The 13,863-nt window shown below is 36.1% G+C and overlaps 1 protein-coding gene across 1 annotated transcript in view; it reads right to left on the bottom strand.

Annotated features, from left to right (window-relative positions):
- Nucleotides 1-13,863, bottom strand: part of LOC129232620 (bestrophin-2-like) — a 93,343-nt gene that overhangs the window by 44,660 nt on the left and 34,820 nt on the right. The gene's annotated exons all lie outside the window — the stretch shown is intronic.

Below are 13,863 nucleotides of genomic sequence, written 5' to 3'. Positions count from 1 at the left end.
GGGACGTGTTTAAAGTAAGGTCCGTTTTGAAATAAAAAAACGAACGAGTACAGATAGAGCAAAGACATTTTTGCAAAAAAAATCTACCACCCTTACGCTACATTTCGACACTGCTCCCGTGGTTTTCCAAGCATTTGTCATAGCGTGGTACAGGTTTTTGTATACCTATTCGTAGAAAATTGCCGCCTGTGTAGTCAACCGTAGGGTAACGTGTTCTCTGAGCTCATTATTGCTGTTGTGCCACAGACCACCTAGGAAAGACTTTAGATGCCGAAATAAATGAAAGTTGCTGCGAGCGAGGTGGGGGCAGACCAGAGGATTTTCAGAAACGTCCCAGCCAAAGCCCTGTAAGAGTTCTCATGGTCGTCTACACAGGCGGCAATATTGTACGAATTGGTATACAAAAATCTGTACCACGCTATGACAAATGCTTGGAAAATCACTGGAGCAATGTCAAAATATAGCGTAAGGGTCATAGATTTTTGTGCAATAAATGTCTTTGCTCTATCTATACTCGTTCTTTTTTTATTTCTAAACGGACCTTACTTTAAAAACAAGCTACAATTGAGGAAATGTGCGTTCTTAGGCATTGGTTATGACCCATCAAAATCCATTTTGCTTTTTGTGAGAATTAAAGTCTAATATATGTCTAATATACATTACCCGTTTCTTTATTTCTTTTATAATTGGTAGGTTGAAAACGTATGATTGCATTGATACTACAGAGTAGTTTTGACTGATTCTGTAATTAGGAGAGCCCTGTTCTGTATTCATTCTAAGATGTCTATTTTGTTTGTTTTTAAATATACAGTAAAACCTGTCTACAACGATACTGTTTGGACCTAAAAAAAATATTGTTATAGACAGGTTATCGTTATAGACAGTTTGATTATTTATGCTAAAATTTTGCAGGTACCAAGGAAAATACCGTTATAGACAGGTTTGTTGTTATAGACAGTATTGTTATACACAGGTTTCACTGTAGTACGTATTGGTTTTGTGCTGCCGTAAGTAAAACTTCTCTTCCATGCTTGAATATGGGTTTTATGTATGTTTTAGATGTAGTATTGACTATTGAGTGTGTGTTTTGATTCCATCCCCATTTGGCACCAGAAAATCTTCTGAAGAGTTCAATCTTTTTTCTGCCTCTTCTTTACTAATAATAAAGCAGAAAGTCTCTCTGTCCGGAGGATGTCTGGATGTCTGTGACGCGCATAGCGCCTAAACCGTTCGGCCGATTTTCATGAAATTTGGCACAAAGTTAGTTTGTAGCATGGGGGTGTGCACCTCGAAGCGATTTTTTGAATATTCGATGTGGTTCTTTTTCTATTCCAATTTTATGAACAAAAATATAAGATGGACGAGTAAATTACTAAATTATCAAAACGTGGAACCGTAACATGGGCACAAGCCAATTGGCGAGATACGAAATTATCATAACGTGGGACTGTAACGTCGGTACAAGCCAATTGGCGAGAAAATTCACCATACATTATTTGTAAATATACAAGCGAACCAAAAGACCTTTAATTTTTCTATTACGGGCGAAGCCGTACGGGTGCCACTAGTCATCAATATAGTGCTCATGTTCATTGAAATTTGACTTCTTGTCCAAAACAACCCCGAGGGGTTTCAAGCTCATACTTTTAGATAGATTAAATCCGTCTATTTTTGAGTCAAACTCGGGGTTATTGTGTTTTAGTGAAAAGAACTGAGAAACAGTCTTGATGATTATGTTATTTTCCTTCGTCCAAGCTACATTATAAAGAAAAATGTGTTACGTTACTAGTATTAATGGGTGGAATGTTACACCAATTCTGAAATGTGTAGCATCATTGTTTTAAAAACTAAAATTTTTGGAGGAACTTTGCACTATTGTTTCAAAGCGAGAATTCAAAGCGCATGCGTAAAGATCAAAATCGACGCAGAGCAGGTAAACTCCTATTAGCTTAACGAAAACCGTTCTTGGTGGCCGAGCGATAAAAGCGGTTTTTTCTGTGAGACTCGCGTCTCGTTTTCGGACCTCACTTAGGCCATTTCCTCTCTTTGTGCAATAAACATTTCTTACTTGTATATTAAAATAAATAAATAATTGGTGCATATTGCTTGTTAACAAGAAGTTCCGTCTAGAACTAGACGAGCCTACTTTCCCGTATACCCATACTACTTTCTAGTACCATATCAATATTCTCAAAAATAGCTAAAATCGCAAATTTTTTCAAACATATTTTTTTAATATTTTAAGCTGATTTCTAGGAATAAAATATTCCTTACTTTTCTTCAAAAAAACGAACAAATAAAATAGCAGCACCTTTTAAACAAAGCAGCTAATACACTTCTTTCCATTAAAAAATTTTTTTAACAGCTTTCAAAACGAAAAAAAAATAATAATAAGTTCATTAAAATAAATACATCATATAAAAAAAAAAAATCGTTTCTTTTTCCCCTGTTGCCAAAAATAATTTTTTAAACGAATTAATGCACTTACCAAAATAAAAAAAAAAAAACAATAAAATGTCAACTTAAAGAAATAACTTTCATTGTCAAAAAAAAAAAAAAATCGTCTGCGCATATTTTTCGAGTTTATTCACCGAAAACTAAATACCTAAATTAAAAATTTAGCGTGAAAATAAAAACAAATCATATCAACAATAATTATTTCACAGTTAAAACCACAGCAGCGGAGTCGGAGTCGGAGTCAATCTCATTTTGGGATAAAAGAGTCGGAGTCGAATATCCAAGAATCGGAGTCAGTCATTTGTCCTCCGTGTATAAATGTTTGCCAAAGCTACGAAGTCAGAGTCGAAGTCGGGAGTCGGAGTCCGATTAATTGTCGGGAACAGGAGTCAGAGTCGGTGTCAGGTGCCCCTAAATTGTCGGAGTCGGGAGTAGGTCGTCAAAAGCTATTTCCAACAAAGTTTGTTTGAAGTAAATCCGCCTTTAAGTTAGGAATCTATATTGACTTTCAGTTTTCCCTTAGGCGCTAATGTTAAGAGATTTGAACTGTTCAAAATTGAACGAAAACTTGTTCAAATCAAAAAGATATTTTCGATACATGTTTTTTATCCAAAGTTTTTCCCTACAAAGTTTGTTTGAAGCCACTTCGCTTCTAAGTTCAAGATTTATTTTTGATTTGAATTTCCCCGTAGGCGCTAATGTTAAGTTTTTTTGAACTGTTCAAAATTGAACGAAAAATTGTTCAAATCAAAAAATGAATTATGGGAATGAGATGTCCTCGCCGAGATCTTTCTAACAAAAAAAAATTTGTTCGAATCGGACTATTCATTCAAAAGTTATTAGGGGGGGGGGACAGACAGACAGACAGACAGACCGACAGACATTTTTCCCCATCTCAATACCCTACTTTCCAATTTTTAATTTTTCAATATTTATCTAACTATTTTATTTATTTTTGACTTTTTTTTTGTTTTTCGGGATATTTTTAAGATGTATTAAGCCTTCTTTCATGCTTTTTTCTTCTTTCTCTGATTTTTACTGGGAAAGTAGGCTAAAAAGCATGAATTTGATAAATCGTTAAAGAAAGTCAGATGAAAGCTTAATTTTTAGCCTACTTTCCCAGTAAAAGTCAGAAAAAGAAGAGAAAAGCATGAAAGAAGGCTTAATGCATCTTAAAAATGTCGCGAAAAAAAAAATCAAAAATAAATAAAATAATTAAATAAATATCGAAAAATTATAAATTTGAAAGTAGGGTATTGAGATGGGAAAAAATGTCTGTCGGTCTGTCTGTCTGTTCCCCCCCCCCCTAATAACTTTTGAATGAATAGTCCGATTCGAACAAACTTTTTTTAGTTCGAAAGATCTCGGCAAGGACACCTCATTCCCATATTTCACTTTTTGATTTGAACTATTTTTTGTTCAATTTTGAACAGTTCAAAAAAACTTAACATTAGCGCCTACGGGGAAATTCAAGGCAATTCCGAACTCTGAAGCGAATTTGCTTCAAACAAACTTTGTAGGAAAAAACTTTTGATGATAAACTTGTATATAAAATATCTTTTTGATTTAAACAATTTTCCGTTCAATTTTGAACAGCTCAAATCCCTTAACATTAGCGCCTACGAGGAAACTGAAAGTCAATGTAGATTCCGTACTTGAAGGCGGATTTACTTCAAACAAATTTTGTTGGAAATAGCTCTTGACGTTAAGCTCCAGACTCCGACTCATAGAATTTAGGGATCCTGACTCCGACTCCGACTCCTGTGCCCGACAATTAATCGGACTCCGACTCCCCGACTTCGACTCTAATTTCGTAGCTTTGGCAAAAATTTATACACGGAGGACAAATAACTGACTCCGATTTTTGGATATTCGACTCCGACTATTTGATCCCAAAATGAGATTGACTCCGACTCCGCAGCTATGGGTTTCACTGTGAAATAATTATTGTTGATAAGATTTGTTTTTTATTTCACGCTAAAGTTTTAATTTAGGTATTCAGTTTTCGGCGAATGAACTCTAAGTCCTTTACGTTTCTACATAACGATATTCGCAGACGATTTTTTTTATTTATTTATTTATTTTATTTATTTATTTTTTTTTTTTTTTTTGACAATGAAAAGTATTTCTTTAAGTTGACATTTTATTGTTTTTATTTACTTTGGTAAGTGCATTAATTCATTTAAAAAATTACTTTTGGCAACAGGGGAAAAAGAAACTATTTTTTTTTTTTTTGATATCATGTATTTATTTTAATAAGCTTATTAATTTTAATTATTATTTTTTCGTTTTGAAAGCTCTAAAAGAATTTTTTTTAAAGGGAAAAAAGTGTATTGGCTGCTTTGTTTAAAAGGTGCTGCTTTTTTTTTACGCATCTAATTTTTTTAGATGTGTGAGGAATACTTTATTCCTAGAAATTAGCAAAATTATGTTTGAAACAATTCGCGATTTTAGCTATTTTTGAGAATATCGATCAGGTACTAGAAAGTAGTATGGGTATACGGGAAAGTAGGCTCGCATAGTTCTAGACGGAACTTCTTGTTACTGATGTGAAAAAATTTATCTGTAAGCATACAGAAAATACTGGTGAAACCTTACGCAGAAATGGGTGAGACGTTACGCTATAGTTACATTACCATGGTGTGACATTCCACAAGCGATCTGTGACTTTACGCTAGTTATATCAGTTAAGTTACTCTAGAGCAGGGGAGGCAGCTTATCTGACACCGATTTTATGGAGTAAGGTTACACAAAACCTTTTACAGTGTATGAGCGCTTTCAGCGCCTTATTCATAGTTCCTTAAAGTTTTCGTTTGAGTTTTTTGCATCCGTCCTTAACTTCAGTTTATAAGATTTATTCCTTTTACACAATAAACCGTTGTTTATCAGCTGTTATAGTAATAGCTATTTCCTTTCTACCATGCGAGAAATGTTTATGCCGGTAAAGTAACGCGTTCCTATTTCTAACGTTGTGATAAATTTTATTCCTCATATTTTAGGACTTCCATCGCTTACCAGTTTTTATGGGGTATAGTATATTCCAACTACAACGCGTCACCTTTGGCAACATGTGATATCATAGTTGACTATAAAGATGACAGCTATTTCTTCTCGCCTCGTACTTGAATTTTTATTAATATTTTTATCTACAGTATCTTTAAGAAGCTCTAAACAACGATTGTGCTTCTGCGTCATGGTAATCCTTTTTCGCCCCGTTTTAAATTTTATCTTTTTGACTCAGACACCATTGAAGGACAGCAATTCCGAGTCCGTGACCAAACACGCGATAATGGCGCTGGTCTCACGGATTCGCCCACTACGGAATTTAAAATCAACATCCACCCATGCAACTGCGGGAAATATTTCACGATTCTCAACCGGCGTCTGACCACAAAATACTTTCTTTTGTTCTGCCAGTGCTCCGTTTGGTGGTGAACGAGGATTCGGGCTTCCTTTATTGGTTCCTATTTGCATTCGAGAATGTCGTTTACTGCTAGTAAACGTCATGGAAGTAGATTTTATTTTTTGTTCTCTCGTCTATGGACTTTAATGCTGCATTCTCGTCACTTGTTAAAGCAGTCACCATAAAAACAAGGGGTTGTAAAGGCCATGATTTAAATTAAAATATTTTGTTTTTTTATTTAAATTAACTGTTCTATAACACTAAATTGTTGTCCAACTAAAAGAAATAATATTCATGTACGTATTTATAAAAAGACTAATCGAAAATAAATTTATAAAAAAGAAAGAAGGAAATTAATTTGAACTTTGACATCTTGAATTCAAATTATGTTTTTCGCAATCACGAGTTGCGACAGGGCCCTACGCATTGGGGGGCTATTGTTTCTAGAAACAGCTCTTGTCCCCCCAAGCCTACCTCTCCTCCTGTGCGGTTACGTGTGTATAGTTGTGTATGTGCGTGCAGAGCAGGCGTGTGTGTATGTGTAGGCACGCATGCGTGCATGTGTAGGCTTGTGTGTGTGCGTAGACCTGTGTGTATGTACGTAGGCGTGTGTGTATGTGTGTAAAGGCTTGTGTGTATGAGCGTGTGTGTGTATGTGTGTATGAGAGCGTGTGTATGTAGGGCATGGACGCCATCGACCAGGAGAATCCGATTTCAGGAGGAAGTGCTCGGAGCCGCGCCTCAGAGGCGGTGGGCGGTGGTGCTGGTGGGCCTGGTTCAAAATGAAAAAGGAAGCAAACATCAAAGTCGGTCAAGTGAGAACAATACGCAATCGTGATTGCTCAAAAATAATTATTAAAAAAATAATTATAAAATGCTTACATATTTTTTGAAAACAAATAATATCTTATTCCAATGTTAATATTATGCAGATGAATGTGGAAATCACATCTGCACCTGTTATTAGTTTTACAGTGAGCCATCATCTACCTTAAGGACAGTATGTCCTACTATGAGGAAAAAATAGCAAAAATAATGGTACCCTAAAATTCTATGAAATTAATTTAGAGATTGTCACAAATTTACTTGAATGTTCATGCAATTGTTTCATTAGTTAAGCTCAGCTCATTAGTTAATTAAAAATGTGCGTGCATGTGAAGAAGACAGAGTTCAAAACATATCCAACACCTGCCAAAGCAAAAGCTGACACCACACAAACACGAAATGGCTCGTTGCTCTAAAAGTTTTGCAGAGATATAGGACTGTTTTTAACATCAATTGAGAAATTTTCGATTTTTCATACTTCAAGCTATGTTAACAAAACATACCATGTTCACATGCGTCCCCCCTCCCCCCTTTTCCCTCATACATTTTTAAAAAATGCACTCGTAGATTTGGAGGATTTTATGTCTAGAGTTGAGAAGTCTAAAACCGATGTCCAGAAGTGTGTCCTGCACGAGAACGAGACGATTATTATTACCAAAAACCTTGGTTGGCTTTATTAACTTTTTTGGCGCGAGGAGCTTTAAAAGCTGCGTTAAAGACCTTTTATTACTTCCTTTAAAAAGTAGCAATAAAAAATACATTGGAAAAATATATTTCCTTAACTAATTTAATAAGTTAAGTATATTAATTAGGTCAGCATTTTTTAAAAACTTTCAACCCTAAGCAGTTAGTATATTTGTTAGAATTTCAATCGAAATTTCGTTTAAGTGTCCCACACGTGACGATGGAATTACCCACCGTACACCCGGCGTACAGACATGGAAGGTGAAGGTACTTTTTTATTGAGCAATCACGATTGCTTATTGCTTTCATTTGACTGTTTTGATGTGCTATCATTTAATTTTCCCACCAGCACCCTCTGCAGCACCACCGTCGACCGGCCGCCTCACGATGCTGCTCCTCTACCGAGTAAAGTCTCCAGGTTGCGTCAATATCCTACACTTACACTCATATATACACGCACGTACACACACATACATACACGCACGTACACACACATACATACACGCACGTACACACACATACATACACGCACGTACACACACATACATACACCTACACACACACACGCACACAAACACATACACACACATACATACAGACACCTACACATACACACACACCTACACACTACTACCCACACACTCATGCCTGCACACAGACACAAACACATATGCCTACACACACATACACATCCCCCCACAAATACTCATACACATAACGACCCACGCACTCATACCTGCACGCAGACAAACACACATGCCTACACACACATACACACATTCAAACACATACACACACTCAAACACATACACACACATACAGACCCCTACACATACACACACACCTACACACTACTACCCACACACTCATGCCTGCACACAGACACAAACACATATGCCTACACACACATACACATCCCCCCCCCACAAACACTCATACACATAACTACCCACGCACTCATACCTGCACGCAGACAAACACACATGCCTACACACACATACACACATTCAAAGACATACACACACTCAAACACATACACACACATACAGACTCCTACACATACACACACACCTACACACTACTACCCACATTCAAACACATACACACACTCAAACACATACACACACATACAGACCCCTACACATACACACACACCTACACACTACTACCCACACACTCATGCCTGCACACAGACACAAACACATATGCCTACACACACATACACATCCCCCCCCCACAAACACTCATACACATAACTACCCACGCACTCATACCTGCACGCAGACAAACACACATGCCTACACACACAGACACAAACACATATGCCTACACACACACACATACACATCCCCCCCCACAAACACTCATACACACAACTACCCACGCACTCATACCTGCACGCAGACAAACACACATGCCTACACACATACCCTCCTACATACAAACAGACATACCCCTCACACACGCCTACATACACACATACACACTCGCGATTGCGAAAAACATAATTTGAATTCAAGATGTCAAAATTCAAATTAATTTTTTTTTTATGCTTAAGTTCATTTTAACGCGCGAGACTACACTGCAAAGCATTCTTTCTTTTGCATCTCTCTTGGTTATTGCTTCTTTACATAGAGACTTTCAGTGAAATGTATCAATAAATTATGGTACGCTATAATCTGAACCAGTACAAGGGCACCGTCTGCAGTTTAGAATGCAAGACGACAATTGTTCCATTTTTTTCAATGTCTACCGCCAGTGATTATTTTGGCCTACGTGCCTCATTACAAGTTTAAATTGTCACGATTTTCTTCGAGGAAAAATTAATAAACAAAAAGAACACTGTGATGCATCTTTAAATTAAAAAATAGTAAGATAAAACTTAGTAAGAAAGCGGGAAAATGTTAGAAAATATGGCGGGTTTTTTCTAATTCTCTTTGTTTTGTGTTCATAATTTATGAAAACAAGCTCGAAAGTAGTTTCAAATGATTCCGAAATAGAAAACTCGAATTTGATGACAAAACAGAAAGAACAATGACATGGTAATTGGCGAGAATAATTCTCAGATGCAAATAGGGTTTGGTTTCGTTTGTGGTTAAATTTAGAATTTGGATTTGTTCGCAGAACAGTGATTTCGAACTCGGTTATTTTTGACCAAAAAAGGGTAAACTATATTTTTCATTGAATGATTATATTTGAAGCCAGTGGTACCCGCATGGCTTTGCCCGTAATAGAGAATTAAAAGGTCATTTGATTCGCCTGTATATTTACAAATAATGGAAGATGAATTTCTCGCCAATTTGCCACGTTCATTTGCTCGCCCGTGGTATGATAATTTGCTCGCCCGCGCATGTTATGGCAATTTTCTCGTCCACGTTATGACAATTTGCTCGATAAAATGTGCTTAAAATTGAAATAGAAAAAGAACAAAATCGAATTTTCGAAAAATCACTTCGAGGTGCACATCCCAACAGTAGAAACTAATTTTGTGCCAAATTTCATGAAAAAGGTCTAGGCACGATGCGCGTCACAGACATCCAGACGTCCAGATAGAAATCCAGACTTTCAGCTTTATTATTAGTAAAGATAATCTATCAATCCGTATTTTGCTAGATAGCCTTTGCATTCTAAGTAGAATTGATGGGCATTAGCTTGCAGCAGCCCTATCCCAGATATCCATTGCTGATTGCCATTCGTAAAATACTTTTGGAGACATTCTATGCTTTCCAGTTCGAATTGGTAGCACAGTGTGTTGCCAGACAGCTCGAGCATTGTAGATAGAATAAACGGGTATTAGCTTACTGCATAATTGTTTTTCCTTGCAGTCATTTCATTCTTGCGATAACTGACTAGTATTAAGCCCAGCAGTACATTTTATTTTTCTTACAGTCTTTGCATTCTTGTTACAGTCGATGGTCATTACCTTTCGGCGTAATATTCTCTCAGGAGGCCTTTGCGTTCTACTTAGAAATTTTTAAAACTTTTAGATCATTCAGATCATTATTGAACCATGTTTAATGTATGATACAGTTTATAAGCAACTTTATTCAAGGCAAGATTATCGGCATGTGAAACATAAAGTCAACAAAAAAATTTAATCTTCTTTACTAATAATAAAACTGAAAGTCTCTCTGTCAGGATGTCTGGATGTCTGCGACGCGCATAGCGCCTAGACCGTTCGACCGATTTTCATGAAATTTGGCACAAAGTTAGTTTGTAGCATGGGGGTGTGCATCTCGAAGCTATTTTTCGAAAATTCGATGTGGTTCTTTTTCTATTCCAATTTTAAGAACAAAACTATCATAAGATGGACGAGTAAATCACGAAATTATCATAACGTGGAACCGTAATATGGGCACAAGCCAATTGGCGAGATACGAAATTATCATAACGTGGAACCGTAACATGGGTACAAGCCAATTGGCGAGAAAATTCACCACACATTATTTGTAAATATACAGGCAAACCAAATGACCTTTTAATTTTCTATTACGGGCAAAGCCGTGCGGGTACCCCTAGCAATTAAATACAAAGTTAGATACTAAACTACTGCTTCAGCATGTGCTTCAGCAGTTGTTTTTTTTCTATTCCAATTTTAAGAACACAATTATTATAAGATGGACGAGTAAATTACGAAATTATCATAACGTGGAACCGTAACATGGGCACAAGCCAATTGGCGAGAAAATTCACCATACATTATTTGTAAATATACAGGCGAAACAAAAGACCTTTTAATTTTTCTATAACGGGCAAAGCCGTGAGGGTACCACTAGTTACTAACATAACAAAGCAGAAAGTCTCTCTCTCTGGATGTCTGGATCTCTCTCTCTGTCACGATCTCTGTGACGCGCATGGCGCATAGACCGTTCAGCCGATTTTCATGAAACTTGGCACAAAATTAGTTCGTAGCATTATGGTGTGCACTTCGAAGCGATTTTTCGAACATTAGATTTTGTTCTTTTTCTATTCCAATTTTAAGAACATTTTACCGAGCAAATTATCCCAACGTGAAAGAATAGATTACCAAATTATCATAACGTGGAACCGTAACATCTGCGAACAAATGAACATAGCAAAATGGGAAGAAATGCATCATCCATCATTTGTAAATATACAGTCGAACCAAATGACCTTTTAATTTCCTACTACGGGCAAAGCCGTGCGGGAACCGCTAGTGATTTAAATGATCTAAAAACACGTCTATTTTATGCTTTTGCTATACGAAGTATGATAGGATTATTTTTTACCATCATTATTATTTAACTGAGAGTATGAAAGCTCATGCTGATTCGTCGAAAACGGTGACAAGGTGCGCATGCGCGTTTCACAAAATATGTCTCACAAACAGCGGAATAGGATTAAACCATTCCTCGCGATCATCAATTCTCGTATTTTCGGTGAAAATAAATTTTAATGCAGATGTTCTAGTGTAGTAGAACCAGAGACAATCGCTAAATATCCACGATTGATGCTTTGTTGCTATGGCAGTTTGTATGAATCAGCATTAGACCTTGATAAACTGAATAACACTGACTCCGAGCAATTCAACAAGAAAAAATAATGACATCTTTCTAACTTGGGGAATCTTATTTTTCATTTTTTTTAACGTACAGAACTATCATCAAGGAAAGAAACCGTTTACTGTAATAGCATTTAAGTTTCTTTTTTCTTTTCTCAATGTTCCATAAGACTGTTGAGAGCGCAAGTAGACTCAGGTGCTATAATGAAGTTTGAAAAAAAGTTTACTCGGAAGTTTTTGTATTCATTTGTAGCTTTCTCTCTTCTAAACTGCCTAATCAGACTCAAGCACGCAAACACTAAATAAATGGAGTTGTTCAAGGATTTTCAATAATTACTTGGCATCCCAATAATCATAGTATCATTGAGCTAGACCCACACACACTTTCTCCCCTTTTCTTTCGAACTGAAGTGCTATTAGCATTGCATGCGTTGGTACTTGGGATGAAACAGATATCAAGTTGACTAAATGCCGAATAATCTGAACGAATGTAATCCGGATTTCTCCCCATCCAATTGTTTTACTAGAGTCAAGTTTTGAAGACTCCTGTCAGCTTTTGCTAAGCATTATGCTTTGAACGTAGCATATTTTTTTTTAAATGTAAATATGAATTAATTTTTGGAGTATTTAAAAGCATTTGCTGTTGATTTAAAAAAAGTTCTACAGATTAAACGTTTTCATTTTATACTTAACATTTTATTTTTTACTACAGTTTAGAACTCTTTTTTTTTTCGTTTTAAAAATTAGCTTTAAGTACTAAAAAATTAAACGATTTGAATACTGCAAAACAAAAACTTAAGTGTCTAAAATCAAAGAAAGAAAATTGAACCTAGCCCACTTTAAAAGAATATAGCTCCCATATCTTGAAATTTAATGTAAAAAAGATATTTAATAAGCATCAACAAATATCATTCGTATAAATTGAGTTCATGTACTTAAAGAGACTTGTTCTTAATTACTTGGATATGTCGCTTTTCTTCGAATTTATTAAAATCAATCATTTCTCCCGACTCCTAAACCAGGGGTGCCCACCTAGGGGGGGGGGTCATGGCGCAAACAGCGCCATTGAAACATAAGGGGGGGATGGGTTGAGGGGTTCATTTCTCATTTTTGGGGGGCTGTTGCTTTTGAGGGTGTCTTTGCAAAGATGTCTTTTGAGGGGGGTGCGCCCTTGCTCTTAGAGGGAGTGGGCACCCCTGCATAGCCCCCCACCCCCTTAGTACATGAAGAGTTACCACTTTTTAAACTTTTACAACTTCGACTTCTGTCGTAATTTTTATCCTCACAATATCTTCTGCATCTTATATTTCTGCATAATCCACGTATTTGAGAAAGCAAAACAGTAAGTTCTTGCATATTTGCTTTGTTTCAACGTTAGTTTCGTTTCCATTACATACTATTGTGTTTTTATTTTTCTCCATCGCGCGAATTTAGGTAGCAAATTATATTCTATTGTGCTCAAATCGCTCTTTCACTATTGAAACGAATATTTTCTTTTTGCAAAAAGTAACGCTACTTTTTTTTTTTTTTTTTTTTTTTTTTGCCGAAGGAAATTCTGCCTAGTTGTGTGGGATTGTTCGTGAGATAAAGGGTATAAAAGACCGGCCCTTAAAATGAACGACGCAGTACGATCACCTAAAAAATGAGCACTCGTTTTTTTGAACGATGATATTTATTTTATAGTTCTCTCTCTCTCTAATTTAAATTATGAATTAGTATTAATTATTTTTTGTTTTTTGATGTTATTTTCATTTTACACGTTCCAAAAAAAAAAAATTGCTTTGTTTTCACTTTCAAAATGTGGTGTATGTATGTCGTAGGTCCAATTTCTTTTCTATTGATTTTAGTCTGTATTGCTTTCAAACGTCTTTTTGTCTTACAAGCAGATTATTTGAGTCATCCAGGAAATTAAAGCTCCTTTTTTCAATTTTTCCCGAAATTTTATGTTTCTCGAAAATTTTCCAACAATAAA

Source organism: Uloborus diversus, unplaced genomic scaffold, assembly GCF_026930045.1.
Source record: "Uloborus diversus isolate 005 unplaced genomic scaffold, Udiv.v.3.1 scaffold_13, whole genome shotgun sequence".
Lineage (NCBI taxonomy): Eukaryota > Metazoa > Arthropoda > Arachnida > Araneae > Uloboridae > Uloborus > Uloborus diversus.
The sequence above is the reverse complement of the archived record's forward strand: the minus strand, read 5'-3'. Positions and strand labels throughout refer to the sequence as shown.